This window comes from Falco biarmicus, chromosome 1 (assembly GCF_023638135.1).
Source record: "Falco biarmicus isolate bFalBia1 chromosome 1, bFalBia1.pri, whole genome shotgun sequence".
Classification (NCBI taxonomy): Eukaryota; Metazoa; Chordata; class Aves; order Falconiformes; family Falconidae; genus Falco; species Falco biarmicus.
The window spans coordinates 105,533,304-105,554,016 of record NC_079288.1 but is presented as its reverse complement, the minus strand read 5'-3'; the positions used below and the strand labels follow the sequence as shown (position 1 = coordinate 105,554,016).

Sequence of the window (20,713 nt, the reverse complement as noted above, 5' to 3'; positions counted from 1 at the left end):
TAGACCTAAACAGCACAAAACCTGGGCTTCATCTAGAGTCTAGTAGAGTGCCTATCTGTCCCTAAGGCCTATGAAAGCTCTGTTAGGAATGGAGGCAAATTATTATTTGGAATTAGCCCTGACTCCCACTGCTGTTCTGTCCTGTCTCTCAGAGCACCCTGGAATGTATGCTTAAAAGGATACAGGAACAGGCTCAGTGAAGAAAATTCCTTCATCCCACCAGTGCCCCGGTCATTATTTTCTCTGCTAACAGCAGGGAGAGCTGCCACTAAAAAGCTCACATGATAGCCACTTTCTAAAACAGCAATTTCCTTATCAAGAAATAATTTCCTCTTTATAAAACCCCTTTACTACTTCTGAGGAACAAAATTGTGCTCTGGGAGGACTACCCAAACACATTAGGGGACTGTTGCAACAGGAACCTACACGTTACTTTTGATCCATCTCCTCCGTGAGCAGTATCAACACTACTCTTTTGAAACAGGTCATTGGAGGGGAAAAAAAATCCCAACCCAAATCCAATCAAACCAAACAAAATACCCCACCGTACAAGGAAGACAAGCTCTCAACTGGTCACTCTAGCTCTCACCTGGCTGCTGAGACTTCTCTAACAGTTTTCATGTGAGGACAAAAGGAGGCAGACTTGAAAAAAAATGTTTTTTTAAGGAGAAGGGTTTCACAGGACATGGTGGGGCAATCCAAAGTACGTATTAAAATACGAGTTGGTGACATGGAGGGTGTACATTGATTCTCCCTTTTTGGTTTGTTTTCTTTCTGCTTCCCCTATGTCCATAAAATAATTTCTTTCTTCAACTCTCCTCTTTCTCACCAGGCACTTCCGTCCTGGAAGCCAGCTTCTTGATTTCTGTGTGCTTTCACCTGCCTGCCTTCCCACTTTCTCCCGTCTCTGTCCCCTTTCACACTGAAGCCAGAAATGGACACGGCCCCAGTAACCGCCCAGCATCCACAGGCTCGCACCCCGCACCCTCTCTGCTTACTGCCTGGCAGGCGTTTATGGCACAGTTTGTTTCTTTAGCAGTAACTGGATTCAGACCAGCGCACCTTGCCCGTTGCCATTACTGAGATCCCCCGGAGTCTCTAGCTAGCTAAAGGTAACTCTTTTTGTTAGCTCAAAAGACCAGTGCTTACTCCCTGTGGTTAGGAAGCAACTTTCCTTATGGGCAAATTATTCCAAGTTGTCCAATGCATAATTAAAGCAGAATGATCATTGCCACGTTAACCGCGGATAAGCAGGTCAAATACTAAATGAGGTAATTTCATTCTCCCATTTCCTAATTTCATTTTTATTCTGCTGAAACAGGTCCAACGGAGTGGATGATACATGTAGCTTTACACCAAATCTATAACTGAGTGCACCAAAGCTACAATTTGCCATGAAGAACATGACAACAGCACAAACTAATCTACTGATGCAAAGAAGCCTGGCCACGACAGCACCCACGGACACACGACAGAGCTAGTACCTCAGTGTGAGGCCTCAGAAATCACGTTAAAGGCCTGTTAAATCACGGAGCTGTCATCCCAAACAGCCTCTTCTCACATCAGCCTTCTTTTTCTAAAGCCTTTTTGCTTCCTTGTTTACTTCCTTGCCACTATTGCTGAACTTTCCTGCTTTTAACTCTTTTCCTTCAAGAGTGATAGCCCAATACTATCATACATTTCCATCACAAACTTTGTGATATAATTACTGCTAATTTCTCATGCTTTTTTTTCTTGTCTTGATCTCTGATGCCACTTGCAAAGCAACTGTAACCAGAGAAGAATGCAAAAGTAAAGAGAAGTTTTGGTAAGTCCGTTGAAGACTTCCCTGGGAATCACAGTGCCGACCTGGGTGCACATCACGACACTAGTTACACTATTATCCTCCAGGTACTTATAGATGTGCAAGGGCTCCAGCCCTCCAAAATGCCTTACAGAGCCTGTGCAAAACCTTTCAACACAGCCAGGGACAGAAGGACGCAGCAGCCCCGTGGCTCCCCGAGCCAGCAGAAGCGGTGATGCGGGGCACCCGCGCACCTGTCACAGCAAGCAGCTGGAGCAGCCATCCAGTCGGAAAGGGTATTCATAGTTTGAAACACAAGTGAAGTGCTTCACTTTCCTCTGAAACCATCAGAGATGCTCAAACCCGGTCTAAATGTCTAGCTCTCTTCTCTGCTGCCGCTATTTTGAGGGCTCTGCTATCTTTTGCATAAATCTGCATGGAAGCAAAACCTCCCTTACCTACTGCTTCAGCTCAGCCGACATCAGGTCGCCTTTATATCTACCTTATTCTCGTGTTTCTGTGAAGGAAAGCCAGAGAATGAGGAGAGTGGATGCGTGTCTATTGTTGAAATACACATGCAGGTGGCCAGAGACAAGTCAGGGCTTCTTTTCCTTGTGGAGGAGGTCACAGTTCGTCTTGCACCACTTGACATCTCACGGATGTTACTAAGAAGTCTCATTGACACACGATTTGAGAGATGACACAACTCACTACCAATAAGTTGGCAGCACCAGGAAATAATCAGGATTTGGGAGCAGGCTATGTCAGTGACAGCCTTCCTAAATTTCCCTGTTTCAGCCCAGAGATGCCAAGCTTTAGGAGTGTTAACATGCATCCGTGAGGCACAATGCTGCAAAGCGGGGTAGCTGCTCTAAGAGAGGTCTCAAAAACTTTTATCACAGCTTTATATCCAACTTTATTGGTTCTACCTTTTAGCAAATCTACCTAGCTCAAGCTGAAACATTTCTACTAATTCCACCTCTGAGGCCCTTCCTCTCTCTATTAGATGTGGAAAGGAAGAACTGCAAATGATTAACAGAAATCTGCAATAACATCAACACAAACCTATTGGTGAGATTATAGTGTTGGCCTATACATAAGGACATGGGGACTGTATGTCACTGCTCAAGGATGGCAATAGCGAGCAGAAAAGGGTAGTTTAAACTCACCTACTAAAAATTTGCCTAATGCCAGACTGAAGAAAGGCTGATGAAACAAATCCTTAACTCCTGAACAGATGTTCTCGGAGTTGTATGTTCTGCAGTACATGAGGAAAACTCATGTCCCGTCTTGAACAGGACTGGGTTCTGCTTAAGAGTCATATGTCTTTGAGCCAACACAGACTAAAAGGCACCCAGACTGGTAGTCTGGCATTAGACCGGAAAAAAGAGGTTTTGTGTGAAACTGGGAGAATAAGGATGGAAAATAAGTACAGAAAGACAATCTTGTCTTGGCATAGAGCACTGAGTAATAATGTGTGCTTTACAAGCATACAGCATCATTTTTTTCTTACCTTGCACTGGCTACCATTGCCCCCAGTTAGCCACACCTATAAACAAAACCCATGAGGACGAAAAAGTATAAAGAGAAAGAAAGATAAAATGTTCATTCCCACTCCACCCCCCACCCCCCCAGTCACACACCTTCAACTGGAAGGGGTGATTTTGGCACACCGGCACACTGCTAACAGCAAGCTCTTTTGCTGCCTGGTCAAGTGACAGAGCAGTTCACATCCCCCAAACCCAGCATCCCTGCCTCATCAGGCAGGAACAGCGTAAGGAAGCTACCTGGAAATCACACGCTGGGGCCACCTTCAACTCAGCAGCTATTTTCACACTCTATAAATGAGGGCTCCTGGCTATCTAGGTACAAACCGTTCCCACCAGCCCTCCTCCTGACTGAACACCATGTATCTTTTAATTCCAATATTCCTATTCTCTGTATAGAAATATGTGATTCCGTATATACATCAGGGATTTGGGCCAACACGTACTTCAGACTTTTGCTTGCAGTAACAGGTAATACACAAACCCAACTCTTGGCCAAATTTTCCAGACTGAACAAATGTGACAGGGGAACCGCTGGTGCAGAATGAATGCAAATCAGGATGCCAGTTTATTTTCCAGCCAGTTCTGCACATAACTAGAATCTAATCCAGTTATGGTAAATATTCAAAATCTTGAAGGAAGGGTGAAACATATGTAAATTGCCATTGTGATTTTTTTTAAAGTAAACCAGAATCCAGCAAATCCATCTCGTTTCATTATTCTCTGCAGCAGAGAAGAAAATTCCGTTGCCAAGAGCAAATTAAAAATAATAATACTAGCAACACATATTTTACAAACGTATTCTGCTTCTTAAAAAATAGAGTCCCTGGATGCTATAGAAGCCAATAAATTATTGTACAGGCTTTATGCAAAAGCATCTCAGCACAAAGTAGATTATCTGCTCACATGTAAAAAAATTAAACCGTGCCACTTCAAATCTGAGCACACCGCTGTCGGTGTGTCCTACACTTTTAATGACATTTTAGAAGCAAGCATTGATGACTCTGCAAAAGTCATGTCTGCTGCCAGAGCTGTCAGTTTACATAAACACCTAGTGAGGAAACCAATATTAATGGCTTAAGTTCCTCCGTAGCCTGGAGCTACGTTTGGTTGTGAAGACAGGACAAGCAGGAACGCCAGGCGCTCTGCCCTGCTCCCCCGCCAGCCTGTGACGCAGCCTTCAGAAGAGTGCCATACACTGATGCCAGGGCACGCCTGGCTCTTCTGTCAAGGTTTTTCAAAGCAAACTTGTTGACCGGCAAATGAAAGCTAAATGGCTGTCTAGCCAAAATTACGCTATGCTGCTGAAGGCATTTTTAACAGAGGAAGTGCTGAAAGCTCACTTTTCTTTTTTATGCAGCTTTGTATATTGAGTCAAGTGACAACACAATTTATGCATTCAAATGGAAATACAGAACATGTACTAAATAAAGCCGTATTAAGGCTTTGGTTTTGCACATTATTTACTCTAACTAGTTTTTAGCCAAAAAAATTATGCCGCTAGATACAGGAGAAGATCAAAAGCATAAGTTTGCCTTCAGAAAAGTTCATAGAAATGATACAAAATATTTTATGTTAACATGAGTCAGTAGCCATTTGGTTCCAGAAAAAAAAAGCCAAGGTTGTTTCACTGCCAGACACAGATTTAAAATCCTCTCAAATGCTGGTTGGTTTTGTTTTGCTTTGTTTTTAAATTTCATGATGCTTTATGAGCAACTCAGTATTTTGTTAGAGAAAACGACATGATGTCTAGAAATCTAAATGATTTCAAAAGCACAGCGAGAACATTACAGTGTCACTCCTGAGCCTTTTCTTGTAGAAAAAATACGTCTTCTTCTTGGCACCCCATTACACTGAAAACAGAATGGTGAGACCCTCACTGACACATGCACCTACAGAGCAACTGCCTTTGTCTGATGCATTTTTCTGCATTGCCCTTGCTTCAAACTTCCTCAGTTCTTGTCCAAAACCTGCAGAAGTCAAAAGACAGGCTCTCAATAGTTCTACTGGTGCCTCTCAGGCTCCTAACTTTATAATCTGATTTAGTATCCCACACTATCCACTATTAAACAACACAAATTATTACCACTTGACTTAATATTCAAGAAACTGACAACTTATCCCCATAATCGATATTGATAAATACATAGAACAAGTAACAACACTCACCTTTTTTAGCTGCGTGTTTATCAGAAGCAGAACATACATCACAGCAGATAGAAGCTTCTTTGCTTTGAGAAGTGGTACCCAAGTAGAATATTTGTGGCTGTTGTCTTGTGAACTACAGGTAAGCCTCCTTGTTTGTATAGCAAACTTCATCTGCTTTCAAGAGTCATAAATTGAAAGGTTACAGGGTTTAAGCCATTTCCGTGTTATGATATGTCTACCAGGCAGCAACAGCTGGGCAATAAAATTCTAGCCATAAATGTTTCTGAAAGCGGTAAGTTCATGGCCAAAGCCATAACTATGGTAACATCAATTGATGTCAAAAATGCAATCTAGCTGCATAGTTCCCTTTAATACAAAATGATATCTTACATTGCAAGGTACTTACCAGCAGCCTCCAGGTTAAATAAGACGGGTTAAGGTCGGGTGGGATGGCCCTGAAAGGCTTCGTCAAGTCAGCCTGAGATTTGTGGCCTCCTCCGAGCCTCCAGCGTTCCCTGATTTCATCCCCATCCTATCGAACACTCTCAATATCACTTTAGACTGGATATTGAAATCACTTAGTAGCAATAAAAAAGAGAAGTGCTGCAGAATTGAATCCCATTTTGCTCAGCACACATCTCTAAACTATTACCAGTGTGAAATGAAATCTAATGTCTCCCTTAGCAATCCCATCTTCTTTGTCCTTTTGTTTTTCTAGGAGCGTTATGATACACTAAATCCACTTGGACACACAATAGTTCACGGGTTGTACCACAGATTTCAAGAAAAGATTTCCAAATTTATGTAGCCACTGCATCAGGTTGCTTTTCAACCATCACGCTCTCATGGAAAAAGCCGTTAATAAAGGTAAAAAGAAACAATGCAAACATCTCAGATAAAACACAAAGTTACACAAAATGGTTAGAAAATGGAGAATGGTGAAGTTATCTCAATAAAATAATTTTATCTTGTCTAATGTTCAGAGCGCTCATGCTAGTCTGACTTTATGGGAAGACAGACAAAACCCTTTGCTATCATTTCACAAGTCCAATTCTTATTATTATTTCATATAATATTAAAATGAAGTAACCTCCTGTTAGGCTTAACATATAGGCACAACGCGCAGTCTCCCTCTCTATTGCTAGGAGTTTACGTTCTCTTTCCCCATTGGATTCTTAATTACTGCAGTTTGATTTACAGATAAGATGGCAATAATGAAGCAATGGTTATTCGTGACCCACTTCCTTTTCCTTATCTTAGCTCTTATGCTAGTAGGAAATAGAAAATGTGACTGAATCTCTGCGGTTTCATCTAATGCCCTCTTCAGGAACACGGGCTCTACGGTTGTTCGAAGGCTGTAGGGACAACCCAAGTGCCTTGCTTTCCATGGGGAAAACAGGGCAGCAGCAGTGGGCCCGTGCTATTGAGGACACAGCCTCTTAGCACTGCCAAACGCTTTCTGATTTTCAGTTTTGTTTTTCTGTTGTTCATGATGCTCTCTCGCCTCAACCACATCTTCCATAGCATTGGAAGTTTTGCTGAAATAAAGTACAAGGCAGGTGACTGATCTGCGGAGCCAACAACTGAGTGAGTGATGAATTTGCAGGGCAAGTGAGGATACAGCATGCCCCAAGGAGGAGTTTTGGGGGAGGATTACTGGTTGTCAATTATTGAGAACAGATGTAGCTTATAGAGCTTGGGCGGAAAGCTCATCTGATTGCTTTTGGCCAAGTTTAGATGATGGCTAGTCAACAAAATGCGATGCCCAAGAGACTGTGAAACTAAACCCTCCGGAAACATGTCCAAAGAATAAACCAAGTGTAAGGCAATACTGTACTAATAAATCAGCTGAGCTTCTTAACAGTAACAGAGTCAGATATGCGTGTAACGATTCTGTTTAAACTATCTGAGGAGACTGTCAAGGCTGTTCTATCACAATAATATACATAATTACTTGTATTAAATACAAGGAGGTAGCCTCTAGTTTTCCTCAAATTTAATAAATGCTATTACTTTTTGTTTTAATGAAGATAGCAGTCTCTTTAGATAGCTGCATGTCACAGTGTCTTCTTAGATAGCATTTTTAACTCCTCACTATTATTTCTGGAGTACACTAGTTCCAAAAATGTCATGAAGACAGGATCTGGCATGGCAAGTCCTTGATGCAGCTTATCAGAATTACAGACTGATATTATAAAGTAAAAACTCCTAAATAAAAATAAAACAGTGTTGGAAAGGAAGCTTGCTAAATATCTGCACTGGTACTCTTAGGCAGTCAATAGGAATGGTATATAAAATACAGAAGTATACAAAATCAGCAAAATGCAAGCTACAGATGGATGCTAATTAAAATATGTATCTACTCTACGGAATACAACAGTGTAAATTTATTGCCTATTACGAGGTGATTAATTACTTCATGGTAGGATCGGTATGTAGGTTTTCTCCATATGACTTCAAAAAGAACATGTCAATCAGTGCTAGACCAGAATATGAAGCTATAGCTCACATTAAATAGCATCTCGTGGTGTGGAGTAAGATAATATTTGGCATGAATAAGAGTATCACAATGTGCCCTTTCATTCATTTTCAAAGTTCAGCAGAAACCTACTGGAAGTTGTACTTTTACTTTTTTATTTTTCATCTGCAAAATATAATTGCTGCTAAAATCAAAACACTTGACCCAGTTGCCCAAAAATATTTTGGATGTGGAAAATGGATAACTTCAAAACTGTGTATTCCATTTCTCCCACTTCCACAATCAATTGGCATAAGGCATGATTTAAGTGAAAACATACATTAAATGTTGGAAATTGAATATACTGGACAATTTGACACTGAACACCCAGAATCACCAGCAGTCAGGAGTAAAGCTATACTCACTGGGGGGAAACTCCTAGCTAAAAACCTAGGGAAGTAACAGCCTACACGACACACAACCTGCTGTAGAAGCACCCATCTCAGACATGGCAGCCCTTTCTCTGCCCATTTTTCAGCCTGGACTTCACCTTTGATTCTCCATATCCCAGGTGACAATGGAGTTTTTCTCTTCCCCGAGATGGCTTCTCTCTTTCCACTATTTTCTGTAAAGAAACGAGAAAGTCAAGAAAATGAAAACAAGTGCCAAAAAAAAAAGAAAAAGAGTTCTTATTTTCTAGGCCCAACATAGATTGCAGGATGTAAAGTAAATGTTTGTTCTTACTTTTCCCTGATTAGACTTGAATTACTAGTATTAATAACCACTGCAATTTGCAGTTAGTTCCCTGGAAAGAAATTTCACGCAAAAGTCGTTCATCTTTCTTTAGTTCTTCTGTTTCCATAGTCACTGGAAACAGAAGAATAAAAGCTCTCAGGATTCCTTGGGTGATGAACAGATGGGTGGAAGGACAGGTAGAAGAGTGCCTTTCTGAAGTGCAGGTGTAGGGTTCATAATTACACCAGTTCTCTCCCTTCTCCCAGACCATATTTCCAGGAGACAGATGTTATAGCTTAATGTATGGGGTTTTTTCCCTTTTATTCGCACATGTATGTCTGAGCAAAAGCCTCTTTTTGCCATTTATATGAGCAGTAATACTCCCATTGCAAACAAAGGTGAAAAGCTCTTTAAATGGAATAATATCATCTCATCAGGCACAAAAGTTTGCCCCAGCACTAAAAGAGATAGCTATTGATGCTTCCTCTCAAAGTTCTTGCTATTTGTGTCTCTAAGTCAAGTTATATGGTAGCCAACCATTTTATATCAGTTACAGGTTAGGTAAGTTATAACAGCATCCTGATGTCAAAATCAAATTTTATTTCATGAGACATTGCTTCTTAAAAGTACCTTCTACACATAAATGTAAAGCAAGACTATTAGTGTGGCTCTTAGAACATAATGAAGGATGTTCATGATTTGTCTCTTAATTATGCTTTTTCACTATCATTCTGTGGCAGCACAATTCCCTTTTCAACCACAAACCATGTTCATGGCATACATATAATGCAATAAAATTGACACAGATAAGAGCAATGGGTCACATTATTCTGTGCGATTGAATCAGTAGTCAATGCAACTGCAGAGAATTTGTAATTCAGCAAGCCTGTTTCAGAAGATTTTGAAAGATCCCATTGCCTCAGATAAATTATAAACCAAACAGCAATAAACTATACAATTACAGAATACACGTTTTCTATGAAATGACAAGTGAGCTTCTCTTTATCTGCTGATTAAATAAGACACCACTGGCCCATGTTAACCGGGCCAGTGTTGATTGCTATTCAGTACATGTGCCTCTTCATGCAATTATTCTGATCTAGAAAAAAAAAAAAAAAAAAGCATAATTTCTCAGATTAATGCTAATATTGGGTGGGTCACCATTAGCCAGCTGCTGCTGATACAAACCCTAACAAAGGAGGACACGGCACAGCATGGAAGTACCCACATTACAAAAGAGTTTGGCCCCTTAGAAGAAGTTGAGGATCAAAAATCTTATCTCAGAAACCCTCCCGGCCCCTGTAGCACATCCAGTTGTATTTCATTAGATAGTGGAATGATGTACGTGGAAGGGTCTCTAGCTCTGGAGAAAGGCAGAAATGTGCTGCAAGACTGAACTGAGCAGCACAAGGTGATTGTCTGAGGAAGGTGGCCATGAAAAAGCTTTAACCTTGGAACGTTAACAGCAAAACTTGCAAACATAAAAAAAAAAAAAAATTGTTTTGGGGTCTTTTTCCCCCCGAAATAGCTCTTTAACATTATAATTAAAAGCTCTGTAGCCTTGATGGTGAGAAAATGCGAATTTCTGTAACGGTCACCCCAACAAGGACAAATGAGTCTAACACAAAGGGAATTTTTACAGAGCTTCTCTAATATGGGTTGCAGTCTGGGTAGATGAGATGGAATGGAGCCTCACAGTTTCCAAAGTTCAGCTTTTTTTTTAAGGTGTGAAGTCTCTGAATAAAACAAGACCTAAAAGAAAAATCAAAAGCTAAAGATTCATGGGACACAAGCATATAAAAAGTAGAAATTTAGGCAAAGTGTGTATGTATACACATTCAGTCTAGTCACAATTACATCTTATATGTCAGAATGCATTTCCTTATCATGACAAATTAACTGTCAGTTCATTATGACTTCATACCATAACTAGTTACACTTCTTCAAAAAGTTATTTTTTTTGGTTCAGCCTGCTTTTTATGCTCCATGCACAATAATTTCTATGTGGTGCACCCTTGCTTTCTTTACCAAATCACTTTGACATAAAGCCATTGAAATAGGGGCTACGATCAAGAGCCTTGTTTTACTGGCTGTGGTTTGCATTTACATGACAGGCATTTGTCTGCTTAGGCAAGAGAGAACTGTTGTTTGAATTCAGTAATATAAAGACTTTTTCTTTGAAAAATGGGTCTTCTGGACCAGAGGATTCTATTAAAGAGAGAAACGTGGGGGAGAAAAATAAGAATTAAAATGTATTTCACGCTATTGGAATTTTCCTTGTCCTGCACATCTAATTACAATGTAGTATCTTGTTCTGTACACAAATGTTAACAACTTCACTTTTTTTCCAATCTGAATAATTTCACATCGATCTGAAGAAGTAATATCCACATGGGGATTGGCTTAAAGCAATGAAGGAAGCTTTTACCAAATGTTGTCCAGGAAAAGCTGATGTTTTGAATATATTTGGCAGATAGGCGCAGCACTGAACCAGGTATTTCACCTACCACATGGTGCAGCCTACAGAGACAAGCCAGATGTTTAGCACTATCTCTGAGACCCTAGCATCTATGGGGAATTTTGCAATTATTTGGAAAAAGAATTATTTAAAAAAAATCCAATACATCAGCAGCACATAGCTTGTCATAGCATATGTACAACCTAAAGTTTTTGAGAACATCAGATATTTCTTTTATAAAGAAAGAGGGTTTTAAAAAGTACTCACACAGTTCAGCTTTAAAAAGCGCAGTCTTTGTGGTTCTAAAATAGGTTGGGCCAGTGTAGCCCAACTATTTCTGAATAATAGCAGGTCGTTATTAAAACGAGAAGAACGGTAACACCAGACACATTACAAAAGAGATTGTCAGATGTAAGCGCCCATAAGAATAATGTGTGGGGTCTTGCATGTTCAAGAATAACTCCCACAGAATAAGATGAGGAATGTGGGGTTGGACTTCTTACGCTCTTACGCTTTTTTGTTCCGTGTGAAGACAATAGCTCTGGGTTTTTAAAGTGTGGGCTTATTTTTCAGCAAGCTGAAGATACCTGCAGTTTTAAAAGGTCACTGGAGTTGGTTGCTCATTAGTCTTCAGCCATCTTTTAAATAGACAAAAGCCAAATCATTAGCATTGTAAATTGGTCTACGATGCCATCAGCATATAAAGATAAAAGCTCTGACCCTGATACTGGTTGGCCACCATTCAGCAGTTACACTATTTCCAACAGCACTAGAAAACCCACTATTCTTTACACACATACTACCTGCTGGTCTACAATTTCCTGTAATTATTTATGTATTTATATTTTTATATTATTTATTTTATATATATATATATATATATATATATATATAATAATGCTAACATTAGCCTAGCCTACCTTGCATGAACACCAGGCTGCGAGGGAGGCTCACAGAATTAGTGCTGTCTTTGGTGTGCTGAATAGTGTAATGCTTTCATGGTCTGAAAAAACACCAGTGAAAATGACATCCAGGTTCTCTCCAGTTTCTCCTATAATATTTTCTCCTAAAATATAGCTCCCATTAGACAAGATAACATTTCTACTCCAGGCAACATGAAAGCTCAAACCTGATGACGTGAAGCCAGGGGACAACAACTGCAATACCACTTCTGAGATCCAGGCTGCACATAAAGCCATACCTGCAGACAATACGGGGCATTTGTGCAGGCTATAAATGAATACAGAATCTGAGCTACTTCTTTTGCAGATGAGACTAGCTGTAGTCTTCTCTTAAGCAGTCAAATAAAGCAGGCTGAGCCAGCCAGACCTACCCAGTTGAATATGCTTAGAGCAAGCGGGCGGTTCTTGCTGAATTCAAGCCATGGCACCAGCCATCACTGAAAAACAGAAAAAAACAGAAAACCTAAGAAATGTTGGGGGTGGTTTTTTTTTTGGAGGGGTGGGGAGTGGAAGAGAGAAGCAGAAACAGCTTTGCTATTGGTTTATCATTGCACTGTTATGACTACAAACTTATTTATACCGGCTAGCTATAGGGTGCCTTTCAGTCCGCTGGCAAACTTAACAGCTGTGGGGTTATTATGGAGAGCACACATCTCTCCACGGGGACTCAGTACCACACCGCTCTATTTTAAGTATGATATAATGGAAAATAGACCCACGAACTGAAATGGCCTGTAGCTGTTAACCTCAGAAAGTAGCTTTAAAAATAATGTATTTGTTATTGTAGTTGTTAATAGTTTCCAAAAAGATGACTCCTAGGACTGCAAGAGCTCAGTGACCTCCCATACGTACATCCTTCTCGGAGGTTAAACGGGAATCGTTCATGAGCACACAGTTGAGAGAAGAATTACCTAATGAAGTGCTCTTGCCTGAGCACATCCAGCTCACAGCACTTTCTTGTGAACATAAAAATGGAGCTTTTAATGTGAAAACCTGGTTTTGTTTGAAACTTGGAAATGTTTATGGGAAATTCTGCCTCTAGGCTCTGAGACATGCACATGCATAAATGCACAGAGCATCCTTCACATTTACATCATTGTGGTCTCAAGGGGGAAAAGGTCTGAAAAACAAATCTGTTTTTACAACGGGACTGAAATGAAATTATCCAAGTTAGGACATCTTAGTAACAGTGACAGCAAAGATACTTACCAAGGCAGGCTTAGTTTAAATCCACTCTGTTGATGGACTCTTCAAGAAGCAAGAAACAAAAGTAAAAAGCATGCATTTCAAAGTTAACACTGCAGAACTCTGCATTGAACTTCACTCATTTAGTGACGAGAAAAGAGGGCATTAGACAGTGACATTTCTTTTGGGAACTGGAGAGAATGAGTGATGGTGAAGTGATTATATTATGGACAACGTCACATCCACAGTAGCTAATTTGATGATAAATTCAGTTACCAACACATGACAACTCCACAGTGTATGAAGATATTAAATAGGAATTCTCCTGAAAACCTCAGCTGAAACTTCAGGTGTGACTCATTTGACTTTAACAGTGATTTTTTCAGACCATATCTTAGAACAAGGCAGACATTTTTTTAAAAGTTTCACTAAACTTTTGGAGTTGTTTTTGTGTACAGTGAAAGCTCTCTTTTCTTTTCATAGGTGGTATTTCAATAGAATATCAATAACGGGCAAAAGTTAAGTTCAGTCATAAGAACCACTGACCGCTAAAAGCACTCGCCTCTTACACAAAAGAGTTCCAAAAGCTAAAATAACAACTGGTATAACTATATTTTTGAGTCAGCTAACTGGTTGAATTATTCTGAAGTGTGCACAAGACAGAACAAGAGGGAATGATGAACAAAGTCACTGACTCAAGAGGAGGAATGAGGAAGAAAAAGTCTGTAAGGAAATGCATGTGCAACAACAAGCTTATGCTTTCTCATTTTTAGGTTTTTTTTTTTTAGTCTGTGAGGTTGTTGGTATCATTAGGTGTTTAGAGTTTTCAAACCCAACCTGACCTGGCAAACCTTAGGGTTGATACTCTGGTCCCTGCTGAGGTGGACTGAAGGGCGGGAAGGAGTGGCAGGTGAAGAGCTGGGATGCAAAGAGAGGGACAAATACAAACAAACGTGGTGTTGGGAGTCACCAAGGCAGCCAGGTGGGAATGTTCAGATGGGAAGCGCTAGTGATGGGAGCTTCGAGGGCCCAGAGGATGTCTGAAGCTGGGTGAGGGACCAAATGAGTGATTTCTGATGGGGTATGGAGATGACAAGCAACAAAATGTCACATGGAAAGGGGAAGAGAATGGGATGCTAGATGCAGAGCAGTAAGGCCAGGGCTTGTTGGGTAAATAGGATGGGACTGGGATTTACTCGTGGAGATGATGACCACCAAGTGCTGCTGCTTATTCCTATAGCTCAGTGGAGGGGAGAGAAGGATGTGGGTGACTCAGAGATTCCCTGCTACTGACGGTCTCTCCACATGGCACGATAAGCTGTTCTACAGTTTGCTCATCAAAGGCCTAGCTAATTTCACACCACATGTGAAACAACGCATTAGGGTTTTGCTTTCAAAAGTTGGAATATGCCATAATCACAGATGTCTCTGCAGGCTTCTTCAGACACCTTATGTATTACTATTGCCTCTTACTCTATGACGATAGCCCGTTTTGCCAATATTATCTGCCTCATTCAGTGCTAGAACGGCACTGATCTGGGATAGCTGTCGGGTGGAAGGGGGTTGCCTATAAAATCCTAGTTCCACCTGCAGAAGGGGTTGGAAACGATACATGGGCAAAGAAACTGAAAGAAAGGCAATTGCAGCTGCCCTGGAGAATACGATTCATGCTCTGCAACTGATCTCTCATGTGATGCTAAAGTACACATAGAAAAAAAAAGAAAACAAAACAAAAACAAGACACAAAAAAAACCTATTTGTGTGTTTCTCATCCTCCAGCAGCCTGACTCCTAGTCTGACTGTCAGATTCTCAAAAGTACATCTCAAGGGCACAGTGAACCACTACGGTCTGCTGTTCTGCCTTTCTGCATGACATGAGCCACAGAATTTCACCCAGTCCATTTCTGTATCTATACAGAACATGGTCTGATTGAACTAACAAAATCCAACATCTTTGATCGTATAACTGCCAGTCTTCACCTTGGAAGCGTAATCAGATTGGATTGCCTACCAATATTTAGAAAATTAGCAAGGAAAATTCTGTTAAGCAATGCTTACATATTTAGATTTGTATTTTTGGAACTTCTTGTTTGTTATTGAGCTCTTGAGAATATGTAAGATCTGAGCAGGCAAACACATTAGCTTCTGCATCTTGTCCCTACTATGCAACAGGAAAAAAAAATAACAACAGAAACCCTCTCACAAACAGTTACCGAATAGAAGATTCATACAGGATTGACTATGCTCAAATCGCGAGAGTGAAATACAAAGACAAAAGAGGCATTGACTCAGTATTATTATTAGATTAGAAAAAGGAAAGGAAATACTTCAAACCTATCTGTTAAGCAATGCTGTTTGGGAATGCTTTCCTTTCTTTTCTAATTGCTTCCCCATTGGGAGGAGGGTGGAATGCATGTGTTGATTTTACTACACTTCCTTGTAAAAGAGCTGTTTAACTTTTAAGTAACACTGAAACACAAATAACCTCACTCAATTTACATACAAACTACTCTGGCAAGCCAAGGGCCTTCCCTTGGCAATAGCTGAAGCAACACAGGCTGTGTCTGAAGCATTTAAGCTGGCCTGCTCCTTCAGCGCCGCGCAGACACTCCGCATTTGGCAGCAAACGAGGATATGGTTACTTACAATAAAGTTGGGGAGAAAATTCAGTCAAATTTGAGACTTTAAGAGTCCAGTCCCAACATCCTTAACAGTTTGCTTCAGCAATGCACTTAGGTATTGATGACAGCGAGGGAAATTGCTAGTGTTTGTTATTCACCTTCTCTCAGGTCTGTGAACTGAAAAAAAGGAAAAATATTTATGGGTGGATAGTCAGTTTCCGTCAAAAAACTGAATCTGATTACAGTTTGGTTTTACTTTTGATAGGTTTCTCACAGAAAAGGCCTCTTCTTTTTTTTCTTAATCACAGAATCATTTAGGTTGGAAAAGACCCTTAAGATTGAGTCCAACTACTTCTCCCAGTCTTCCTGTTCTTCTTCCTCCTGTTCCTTCTCTCCTCCCTCTCTTTTTCTTCCAACTTTTATTTCTTCTATTCTTTTTTAAACACTTCCTCCTGATTTTGTTCATTCTTATCTTTCACCTTCCTGTGTTCTTCCCCCTGTTCCTCTTTCCCCATCTCCTTGTCATCTATTTCCTCCTCATTTTCTTCAAACTCCTCTTCCTCCTCCATTTGCTTCCTGTTGTCTCTTCCTCCTCCTCCTCTCCACTCAGGGACCCTAACTCTGCATAGAAGCTTTTTTTTTACACTATTTACAGAATTTTGTACGCAATTACTTTGAAAGCCTTCTTCCATCACAGCATGGCTGCCTCTTTAAAACACTTAGTATATTTCTCTTTCTCTCTTAGTTGTTGCTGATGGTAAGTCAGCTGCAGACTGAACACTGCAGGCCAGACTGCCTGTTCCTGGGAATCCCCTCGGCAGAGAACAAACCAGCTTCACTCTTCTCTGACCACAGGCCTGTACACTCCAGGAAGGGCTACCAGCCTGCCTGGCAGGCAGAAGACCCCCCCACCAGCCCCCACTGCTAAGCCGCTGCACGTTCGCCAAGCGGGAGAGCCAAAGCCCTGTCAAGTGCATTCCCTAAACACCAGAAGTGGGGGAATACAACTTTCTGGTTCATTAACTGTCATGCTTACCCAGGAACTATTTTGTTCAATATTTAATCCTAGAGCTCTTTTAGCAGCTTGTTTGAGGGAAGGAAGGGGGGAGGGGAGGGAAGGAAAGGAAGGGGGAGGAAGAAAAAATCACCAGCATAGATACAACTAGCTAAGACCTCCCATCACCACCACCACCACTCAGCACCAGCTTTGGTAATCAAACCTTTTTGTTCTCTCTCACTCATTCCACTCATGTTTAGTACTTCTACATCAAATAAAGCAGATTCAAAAGGAGTGATTGGCAAATACTTTTTTCTCAAGTAGCCCAATGATTCGAGGGCCATTTTGAATGGTGCAAGCTCTCTTTTGCCTTAGTTAAACTACACGCATGCATTAAAGCAACCCCTTCAGTGAAGCACGAGGAAAGCCTCATTCTTTCTCTGCAGATTTGGGGCAGGGGTGGGGGAAGAAAAAAAAGATACAAAGAAAGGGCTTAGACATGTACTCCAGGGAAGGCTGTTGATGCCACTAACATGTAAGTACCAGGAGTCAGGCAGCCTAATGTTGGTCATAGAGAGCCTAAATCTCTTTCTTGCAGCCCAAGCCCCTCATCTCAAGCGTGTCCCTTCCAAGGTATCCAATTCAGAGTGTCTAGCTCACAGGTATGATCAAACCTACAGGTAACAAACGTTCCTATGGCACCATATATAAACATAACACCTTATTAACTCTTATTAACTCACACTTTCCAAGAGCCTTTTGTGGAGAAACGTAAAGGCTGGAAGCATCCGGGTCTCTCTGAAAGCAGCAGAAATGTGCCCCCTTCCCAGTGAGACATGTTGTTCCTGCAGGCAATGTTTCCTCAGCAGCACTATGGAAAGGAGCAGCTGCCATTGTCACTGTGCATCACCCACTTTAACAAATACTAGGCAACCACTGCCAGGATTAATCCCTCTCCTGACTGTCCTAACATGTACGATGGTTCTTCTTGAGCAGCATTTTCTACTTATCCCTATTTTTTTGCTACAGAAGCCATGTCTACGCAAGAAAAGGGGTTGTATGCAAGAATGAATAGGCTCTGATTTATGTATATCATATCAGGCAGCCTTTTGGAGGCTCCTCCTGGGTCAGCATGCTCTATTAGTCTCCAAATGTCATGAAAAGGTATTTAAATTAACAGTCAGGAGAGCATGGATTAACAAGCAGAGAAACACATGGATAACAGAGCAGCTGCTGCAATCACGGTAAATACTGCACACCCATGTCTCCACTGACCCTCTCTTTAACAGCGGCTGGGAAATGTGCAAGCACACTTATTTGGGATGGGAACTGTAGATGCCAGCTGGACCTGCTTTACTCTTCCTACCTTGCACTCAAACTATTTTTGATGACTTTGAGGCCACTGACATGCATGGCAGGACCTTAAGGCCTCAGCTCCAAGGCTGCCAGCGCAGCCTCTTCACCACCAGGCTCAGGATGAAGCTGCACAAGCTGGGACACACCAGACTCACAGCTCTTCCTGTTCCCCATTCCTTCTTTACACCTCTCTTGTGTCTCTCCTTGCCCCTGGATGCCCTCTGGGGGTTTCTGTCTGACCCTGCTGGGGGTTGATTCTACTCACTGAGTTAACAGAAAAGACCCACAGCAACAGAAAACAAAAAACAAAACAAGAACAAAAAAAAAAGTGAAAAAAAAGGAAAAATAAAAAAGGAAAAAAGGAAAAAAAAAGAAAAAAATTCAAAAATGCAGATATAGTCTGCCTTAAGGGGATTAGTCCGTCCTCACGGCAGAAACTTCACCCCTGCTTCCCCACCTTTCCTTCCCTCCCAAGCACAGCGTCATTTCCCAAGCTTGCCCTCCAGAGCTGTGCCCTGCACAGCTGTGGGTCTCTCTTGCTTCATGGGTGGTAGCCCTTGCGTCCACATGAGGCAACTGCTGGGTTTAGTTCTTTCTGGTGGATATAGATTGCAGTGTAGTTCCCTGCTTGTGCTTTTATTTCTGCTGTCACAAAGTGCTGCTGCTCTCCCTCATTCCTCCACAAATCCTTACTCTCGACTACATCATCATCTTAATCCAAAGCTTTCTTCCAGTTTTTGCAATATTGCAAAAAAAAAAAAAAATGCTCTTCCACAGAACACAAAAATATAAAGCAAAGTTACGGCAGAAGGCTTGTAGCAATATTTATAGATTGATAGAAAGGCTCTTGTGCCTTTAGGTTGAAATCCAAGATAGCACTCACAACTTGGTTTTCTACGGGTTCCCACTGAGCTGTCCAAATTCTTGCTAGCAGGAGTCGAAAGCAACAGTTAAAGGTACTTGTGGTACAGTTAAAGGTGTATTAGAGTGGATAGGCTGGGCAGCTGCTGAGCATCTGCTGGGCACTGAAGACCAGCAGGCAGCCTCCTCCTGCACCTTGGCAATGCTCAGTCCCTCCCCACATGCTGCAGGTCCCATCACCTTCCACCACCAAGCTGCCAGCACACCCCAGTCCACAGCAGGAGTACTCACATTTATTTTATTTCCAGGCATCACGCTTGTAATCGTTAGCTACTATCACTAACTGATTACACACTGAGCAGTTCCAAAAATACCAGTCTGGGGGTGACAACTTTCCGTCATGTGAAATCTGACAGCTAAAAGAAAAAAAAAAGATGCACGCACACATGCAGGCATTTCATAGCTTTTAAATATTAGCACCAACAATTATTTCTGCTTCACTTCTTACATATTTTTGCGAGTTTTAATTATTTAGAATTCAGCCTGCTCAAAGATTGATTTTATTTTTGATATTTACTTTTTAACTGTCACAGCCTCGAACATGCTGCAACTCTTAACTTACTGTGGATGTGTCAAGGGATTTGGTGCTGGTACCAATTCACAGATCTACATCCTGTAGTCATGTTGTCACCTTCAAATGCCATTGAGATGCCCTGGTTAGAGTCCTCTCCCCAAACATTGCTCAGGTAACCTGTTACCATTTTTCTACAAAAAAACCCCAACAAGCCCAAAATTACTTTTGCACATTTTTCAGAACAAAGGGACTTTAAATGTACAGAATTACAGGAGGTGATACCCTCCTCACTGGATTATAGGCAGGCCTGGTATTTGGGACATTTGGCCAGACCGAGTGACTTCTCTTTGTTCACACAGGAGTGAGCTACTCACCTGAAAAGAAAGGTCTTCATAGGATGCTTGTTCTAAATCCTCACACTGATGCTTGTATTAAACCTTAAGTGTTTGTTGACATAAAAGCAAGAGAGAATGAGTCTTTAAATTTAGCTGTAGAGCCTCAACTAGAATCTACAGTTTTACAAGAAATTTGCTATCATGCAACAAAGAAAGAAGGAAACAATCAAAACCCCAAGGCCAAATGCACCACCTTACCATTATGGAAACATGATTCTTCATGAATAGTCTTCCGATCAGGCTAATGGATATTTTTTTTTCCTTGATTAACAAGAAACCTCTGTGACCTTTATTAGACCTATGTGGGCTGCATGCCTATGTCTAGATGGCCGTGACACACGGTTCTTAACTCCATTTTCCATTTTCAGGCCTGCTAAATTTGCATTTTGAAATTTTTGAAATTCAATTGAAAAAATTGAAAATTGCTTATTTCACCATAAACCTTCTACTAGTAGCTGCTTTTCCAGTATTAACCCAACAATTACACTAACCGATATATAGTATATTACATCTGCATTAATATAAGCAAAGCAGCACTGTCTCCGCTGAGAAGTCAGGACAGATGTCTGTCCATGGAGAACAGATTTTGGAAGCAAATAATTTTTACATTTTTAAGTCTCATGCTGAATAGGT

General features: G+C 41.0%; 1 long non-coding RNA gene across 1 annotated transcript in view; it reads right to left on the bottom strand.

Annotated features, from left to right (window-relative positions):
- The window catches only part of LOC130142273 (uncharacterized), a 44,525-nt gene extending 25,005 nt beyond the window's left edge, over positions 1-19,520 (bottom strand). The window contains exons 1-4 of the long non-coding RNA XR_008819343.1: positions 19,403-19,520; positions 13,301-13,339; positions 12,463-12,528; positions 5,500-8,561 (exon numbers count right to left, since the gene is read on the bottom strand). This is a non-coding gene — a long non-coding RNA (uncharacterized LOC130142273). The remainder of the gene's footprint in view (positions 1-5,499; positions 8,562-12,462; positions 12,529-13,300; positions 13,340-19,402) is intronic.
- Positions 19,521-20,713: the final 1,193 nt, after the last annotated feature.